This window comes from Ranitomeya variabilis, chromosome 2 (genome assembly GCF_051348905.1).
Source record: "Ranitomeya variabilis isolate aRanVar5 chromosome 2, aRanVar5.hap1, whole genome shotgun sequence".
Classification (NCBI taxonomy): domain Eukaryota; kingdom Metazoa; phylum Chordata; class Amphibia; order Anura; family Dendrobatidae; genus Ranitomeya; species Ranitomeya variabilis.
Genome location: NC_135233.1, coordinates 1097244781 through 1097252619, shown reverse-complemented (window position 1 = coordinate 1097252619; position 7839 = coordinate 1097244781). Strand labels below are relative to the sequence as shown.

Below are 7839 nucleotides of genomic sequence, written 5' to 3'. Positions count from 1 at the left end.
ATACTTACCAATCTGAGGAGGCAAGTACTCACCTCACTGACATGTTCTACTTCAGAAGGCCCAGGACGTTGCTCCTCATCAGAAGAAGAAGACATTCTGATGCATGCAGAAAGAAAGAAATGGCAGAAATTAGGACATGTAGAGACAGAAAATAGAAAATAAAGGCATTGGATAGGATATACTTGTTCAGTGTCCTGCTTTCCTCCAAGGATGTAGCCTGCGTCTCGTCTGCTTCAGTGTCTGCTGAGTAGTGACCTGCAAATGTCCACTCCCTCCCTTTATCACCTTGTTTGTGGGGGGTGGCTTATCAGTGTCTAGACATGTTTTTCTCTTGTGGAACGCATGCATTCACGAACGTAAGCAAACGCATGTGCTTTTAAACGCATGTGCTTTTAAACGCATGCGTTCATATAGACAGCAATGCGTTTTTTGGGCGCATTACTTGCGCAATCCACCGCATACGTTTCCAGGCGGCAAATTGATGCCTCTAAAAATTACTACATGTTGAATTTCCACGACAAGCCGCAGACAACGTAACGACGCATGCGGCGTCAAACGCGGTAAAACGCGAACGATCGCAAACGCATGCGTCCCTAATGTTAAAGATAGGAACACACAATGCATGCAGATATTTGCGGAAGAAACGCTGCGGACACAACCGCAAATGTGAAACCGGCCTAAGACGCCTATTCGTTATTAATCCAATACTAGTAAAGGGTTAATAAAACAGACACACACTAGGAAAAAGTATTTTAATATTCTTCATTTCACCATACTTACCATACTTCAGCGCCTGCAAAAAATCGTAAAATAATAAACCGTATACTACCTGTCTGCCGTAGTCCAATTAATAACGAGTGCCCCACGACGATCTCCCCTATAGAACAATGACATCGGGTGATGTCACTGCTCTATAGGACCCTCAGTGACTCACTGACAGGAGAGAATGGCTCCTGCAGTGCATCACTGAGAGGTTACTTGAGTTCAAAGTCTTACTTTATGGCAATTGCTGCGTGGGAAAATTTCTCACACAGCAATTGCATAAAGTGAGACTAGGGACTATTTTTTTACAGCGGCGGAGGAATACAGTGCAGAAGGATACCTTCCTCCCGTCATTGTGTTCCTGGAGCCCCAGGAGAGCGGTCGCATCAGCTGATGCTGCCGTTCTCCACGGGAGATCGTTGTGGAACACTCGTGGATTTCTGCGGACAGGGAGTATATTGGTTGTTTGTTATTTTAATCTTTTTTACAGATGACACTGGCTTTGGGGAACAAAGTGACAAGTAATGGTGAGTATGTACTCTGTTATATGTACTGTATGTCTATATGTATGTATTGTATGTAATGTATGAATGTACTGTTTGTAGTATGTATGTAGTATGTGTGTAGTATGTATGTAGCATGTTGTATGTATGTTGTATGTATGTAATGTATGTAGCGTGTATGTAGCATATATGTAGTATGTAGTATGTATGTAGCATGTAGTATGTATGTAGTATGTATGTAGCATGTATGTAGCATGTAGTATGTATGTAGCATGTAGTATGTATGTAGCATGTATGTAGTATGTATGTAGTATGTATGTAGCATGTAGTATGTATGTAGTATGTAGCATGTATGTAGCATGTATGTAGTATGCATGTTGTATGTAACATGTATGCAGTATGTATGTAGCATGTATGTATGTAGCATGTATGTAGTATATTTTTTTTTTTTACATTCAACACATTAGCCAGATGATGAGACTACTACTGTCCCATCATTGGCTAATGTGTCAATCACTGTCACTGTAGCAGGCATCATCCGATGGGACTTGTAGTCCCATCGGACGATGCCTGCACACCGCACAGAGCCCCGGCAAGCCCGCACTGAGCCCCGGCAGCCCATCAGAGCCCCGGGAGGCCCGCACAGACCACCGGCAGCCCATATAGAGCCCCGGGAGGCCCACACAGACCACCGGCAGCCCATACAGAGCCCCGGGAGGCTGGCACAGACCACCGGCAGCCCATACAGAGCCCCGGGAGGCCCGCACAGACCACCGACAGCTCATACAGAGCCCCGGGAGGCCCACACAGAACCCGCCTGCACACACAGACACGCACAGTGTCCGCCCACGCACCGCCCACACTCTTCCCCCCTCCGGAACAGGATATAGAAGGACAGAAAGGGCTTATTTACATTTCAATATTTGTGTCCCATTGACTTGCATTGGTATCGGGTATCGGTATCGGCGATATCCAATATTTTTTGGATATCGGCCGATCCAATCCGATACCGATACTTCTGGATATCAGAAGGTATCGCTCAACACTAGTGATAGACATATTTTATTAGTATTATTATTTCCAGGACTCATCGCCTGTGTGTTCGATGAGTGGTGGCAGCGTGTATGAGTGGGTGTGTGGCCTGGGTCGGTGTGTGATTTATGCTCCCATTACAGCATAGGACAGACGTTGAATGCTGGAGTGAGAGTGGGGAGATAGATTAACCCTTGCAGGCACAACCCCAAGTCATGTGTGAGAGCGGGCTCGTGACGAATAAGTGACACCACAGAGTAGGGATCCGTGACAATTGGTGGCAGCGGTGGGATAGAATTATTTCTATTAGAGCATTAGTGCACGGTTTAAACAATTATTCCCTGTACTAAGGAATTGGTATCCTTGCGAGGAGTGCACCAGTTCTTCAAGGTTCAACTCAGTGCTTACTTAGACATACTTGAAAACAGTTTCCCCTCCCCGTTTTTCTTTTCTATCTTTTATTTGGCAAAGGCTGTTCATCGATATGGCAGCCCAGTACAAGAAGCAGAGCAAAGAGGCTCTGACCGGCCTCTGTGAGCATAGAGGAATAGAAACAGACGAAAAATCCAGAGAGCGGCTGATATGTTCCTTGATTGAGCATGACATGGAGCAAAGTGCTGAAGCATCTGCCCAAGGAGAGAGTACACCTCAGAGAGACCCAGCAATGCCAGCTCTTGCATCGGAGATACCTGCTGGAAATGCCAGTGCTGAGGAACCTATGGACTGTACTTTGCAAATGGACTTACAACGGCTGGGAACAAGTGATCCCAATCTGCGCATGCAGCTTATTCTACAGTACAGGCAGGCTGCAGAACACCAGGCTGAGAGAGAGGCTGTAGAACACCGGGAGGACAGAACTTTCCAGCTTCAGATGGCTCAAATAGAGAGGGATATCAGTCCTCAGATAACCCCCTCCCAGGACATAAATCTAAGGAAACCACGTCTAGAAAACTTACCTGTGGTGGAGAAGGATACAGACTTGGATACTTTCCTGCGGGGATTTGAAAAAACTTGCAGGCAGTACCATCTACCCCGTGAGCAGTGGGCACAGTATCTAACCCCAGGGTTGAGAGGCAAAGCCCTGGAAGTTTTTGCTGGCCTCCCACCAGAGCTAGATGCGAACTATGAGGCCATAAAAGAGGCCCTGATCAGGAAATACAACCTGACACCAGAAGTGTATCGTAGAAAGTTCCGGAACCTACAACGTGGATCAACGGACAGCTATGTGGATGCTGTGAGCACCTTGAGGACCACGTTCCACCAATGGATTAAGGGACTTTCTGTTAACAGTTTTGAGGACTTAACGGATCTTATGGTCAAGGATCAATTTCTTCACATGTGCCCCACGGATGTACGACAATTTGTGTGTGATCGGGAGCCACAAACTGCGGATCAGGCTGCAAGGATTGCGGACTGCTATGTGGCTATTAGGATGTCTGAGGTGCGGAAGCTATTAGGATTCAGCTGGAGGGGAGGTAAGCCAAACAGGGACCCTTCTCCCTCTGCCGGCCGATCACCAGTGCTGTCCAAGCCCACCTTCTATGGGGCCCTGGGGAATAGACATTCTCTAGGCGATGCACGCTGGTGCTTCTCCTGCAACAAAGTGGGACATATTAGCGCTGTCTGCCCTGATAGGGAGAAACGCCCAACTACCACCACAAAGCCTTCTGTGCCCCCACCGTCTGTCCTCTTTGTAGCCGGCTCTGATGCGAGGGCTAATGAGAACAGTCAATCTGTCACTGTTGGCAATAAAGTCACCATTGGTCTCAGACACTGGGGCAGAGGTGACCCTGGTGCGTCCAGCCATGATAACCCCTGTCGATATCATACCAGGAAAGACTATGTCTATAACCGGGATTGGAGGTGTCAGCCCTGCCATGCCCATGGCCCGTGTGTACCTGGACTGGGGAGCAGGGAAGGGACTGAGGGAAGTGGGAGTATCAGGGGCTATTCCCACCAATGTGTTGCTAGGCACGGACCTGGGGAGGATGGTGTCCCACTGTTACTCCCTTGCAAGTAAATGATGCAGAGAAGGTGGAAGAAAGTGACCCACCTGAGATCCCGTGTGAGGAGGGAAAATGTCCCAATGCACAGGACTGTAATTATGTGGCAGCTGTGACCAGGAGGCCCTGCAGACAGATGTCAGTCTGGAGGAGCTCAGATGTCTTGCAGACCGACCCCCTGCTGCTTCTGACAAAGAGAGAGTATACTGGGACCAGGGCAGACTGTTTACAGAGACTATCCCCACGGACACTACAGAATCTTGGGACTATGAACGGCGGCTGATCGTCCCTTATCCATTTAGGGAACAATTATTGAGAATTGCCCATGAAATTCCTTTGGCCGGACACCTTGGAATACAAAAGACTAAAGCTCGCCTGACACATAACTTCTATTGGCCCAAGATGGGGACAGATATTGCCAATTACTTCCGATCATGTGTAGTTTGTCAGAGAGTTGGGAAGCCCGGGAATATACAGAAAGCTCCATTGATACTACTGCCTGTGATCGATGAACCTTTCCAGCGAGTGGCTGTGGATATCATAGGGCCACTTGCAATCCCTAGCAGCTCTGGCAAAAAGTACATCCTCCCAGTGGTGGACTATGCTACACGATACCCGGAAGCTGTGGCAATGTCCTCCATCCGAGCAAAGTGACAGATGCTTTACTGACTGTGTTTTCTCGTGAGGGTTTCCCCAGGGAAATGTTGACTGATCAGGGAACCCAGTTCATGTCTGATCTGATAGAAAGCCTCTGTGAAAGAATACAAGTACAGCATTTTGTGGCCAGCGCCTATCATCCCCAAACCAACGGACTCCGCGAGCGTTTTAATGGAACATTAAAGCAAATGCTCAAAATGCTGGTGGAGACTGAAGGGAGAGACTGGGAGCGGTACCTCCCCCATCTGTTGTTTGCCTACAGAGAGGTACCCCAGGCTTCTACTGGATTCTCCCCCTTTGAACTGTTTATGGGAGGAGGGTCAGGGGGCCACTTGATTTGACTAAGGACTGTTGGGAGGACGACCGCAGAACTACTGGAGTCTCAGTGGTCGAATATGTACTGCGGCTCAGAGAGAGAATGCAAAAACTGAGCGAGCAACCTGGCCCATGAGAACGTGACCCAGGCCCAAATCAACCAGAAGGTCTGGTACAACCGTAATGCCAGACTGAGGGCCTACGAGGAAGGGCAGAAGGTTTGGGTGTTGGTCCCTATGTTACAGAATAAGTTGCAGGCCGCATGGGAGGGACCATATACTGTACATAAGCGGCTGAATTATGTTAATTATGTGGTGACACTAGATGAGCATGCAAAGCATCAGAAAGTGTTTCATGTAAATATGCTGAAGGCAAATCATGCCAGGGAGGCCTGTGTCTTACCTGTCTGGAGCCTGCCTGAAGAGGGTGAGGCTGATCTGTTACTGGATGTCGGCGCTGTGACTCAGTACATGGAGTCCCTGGAGGCAGCAGAGTTTAACCCTGAGCTATCCCACAGTCAGAGGTCTGAGCTGATGGGGGCGCTCAGCGAGTTCACCGAAGTCTTCACAGGGGAGCCTGGGAGGACACTTAGCAGTTCACCATGTGGACACTGGTACTAATCCCCCAGTACGGCAGTCTGCATACTGTGTGTCAGCAAAGGTGAAGGCACACATAAGGGAACAGGTAGAGGAGATGCTGAAACTCAAGGTGATACAAAAATCCCAGAGTGCCTGGGCCTCACCTGTGGTTCTTGTCCCAAAAAAGGACCGTACTACCTGGTTCTGTGTAGACTACAGGAAATTAAATGTACTGACTAAATGTGAGATCTACCCCATGCCGAGGATAGATGAGCTGTTAGAGCAGCTAGCTAAAGCATCGTACCTCACCATCATGGACCTGAGTAGGGGATACTGGCAGATAACCCTGACCAGAGAAGCTCAGGAGAGGTCTGCCTTTATAACGCCATTCGGGCTGTTTGAGTTTCTGGTGATGCCCTTTGGTATGAAGAATGCCCCTGCGACCTTCCAGAGGTTGGTCAATCACTTATTGGAAGGACGTGATGGTTTTGCCGTCGCTTATCTTGATGATATAGCCATCTTTAGTGATTCTTGAGAGGAACACCTCGTACATCTTTCTCAGGTGTTGCAAAAGCTTAAAACTGCAGGTCTTACTGTTAAGCCAGGGAAGTGTCAGGTAGCCATGCGGGAAGTACAATACCTGGGACACCGGGTGGGGGGAGGACTGCTAAAACCTGAGCCAGGGAAGGTAGAAGCCATTAGAGCCTGGGCCACCCCACGAACCAAGAAGCAGATACTGTCCTTCCTGGGTACGGCTGGCTACTATAGGAGGTTTGTACCAAACTACAGTGCTCTGGCCAAACCGTTAACTGATCTGACCAGGAAGAAACTTCCTAAAATTGTCTCCTGGAGTCCTCAGAGTGAGGAATCATTTTCTGCCCTAAAGTAGGCATTGGTTAGTTCACCCGTCCTGCAGGCCCCAGATTTCACTCGCCGGATTGTAGTGCAGACAGATGCCAGCACCTATGGGCTAGGTGCAGTTCTCAGCCAGGTGAACCAACAAGGAGAGGAGCACCCAATTCTGTACCTAAGCAGGAAACTATTATAATTGCCAGACCTGAAATAACAAGCACTTTTCACCTATTGTGTCCCCCCATTTCCTTGTAGATTGTAAGCTTGCGAGCAGGGACCTCACTCCTAATGTCACTGTTTAAATTGTCTTAATTTGTATTGAATTTGTACATGTCCCCGCTTAATTGTAAAGTGCTGCGGAATATGTTGGCGCTATATAAATAAAAATTATTATAATTATTATTATAACTCCTGCCCAGAGAAGTGGCTTATGCCACCATTGAAAAAGAATGTTTGCCAATTGTGTGGGCTCTGCAGAAGCTGCAACCTTTACTCTATGGGCGCAACTTCACCGTGATCACAGATCATAACCCATTGAGTTGGCTCAACAGAGTAGTTAGGGACAACGGGAAATTGCTTAGATGGAGTTTGATACTTCAGCAATATGATTTCACAATTCAGCATAAGATGTATATATATGATGGGTCCCATATATGATGCTCCAGTCTATGATGGACCCATATGTGATGCTCCAGTGTATGGTGGACCCATATATGATGCTCAATGTACAAACTGGCCCATATTATGCTCCATATATAATGGGCCCAATATATGATGCTCCAGTGTATGAGCCCATATAAAGCTTCATATAAAATAGGCCCCATATATGATGCAGCAGTGTGTAATGGGCCCCATATATGATGATCCAGTGTATGATGGGCCTGATATATGGTGCTCCAATAAATAGAATCATATAATGCTCCATATGTAATAGGCCCTATATTTGATGCTGCAGTGTGTAATGTGCCCCATATATGATCTAGTGTCTAATTGGTCCAATATATAATGCTCCGGTGTATGATGGGCCCACATATGATGCTCCAGTGTACAATAGTTCCCATATATGATGCTTCAGTGTGTGATGGGCCCATATACACAGCAGACTAAGGTCATTGCAGACTTGTGCTGTGCAATATA

The 7839-nt window shown here is 47.5% G+C and overlaps 1 pseudogene; it reads left to right on the top strand.

The window, feature by feature from the left end:
* The first annotated feature begins 2781 nt into the window (after nucleotides 1-2781).
* On the top strand, nucleotides 2782-4321 carry LOC143804074 (uncharacterized; annotated as a pseudogene).
* The last annotated feature ends 3518 nt before the right edge of the window (nucleotides 4322-7839 follow it).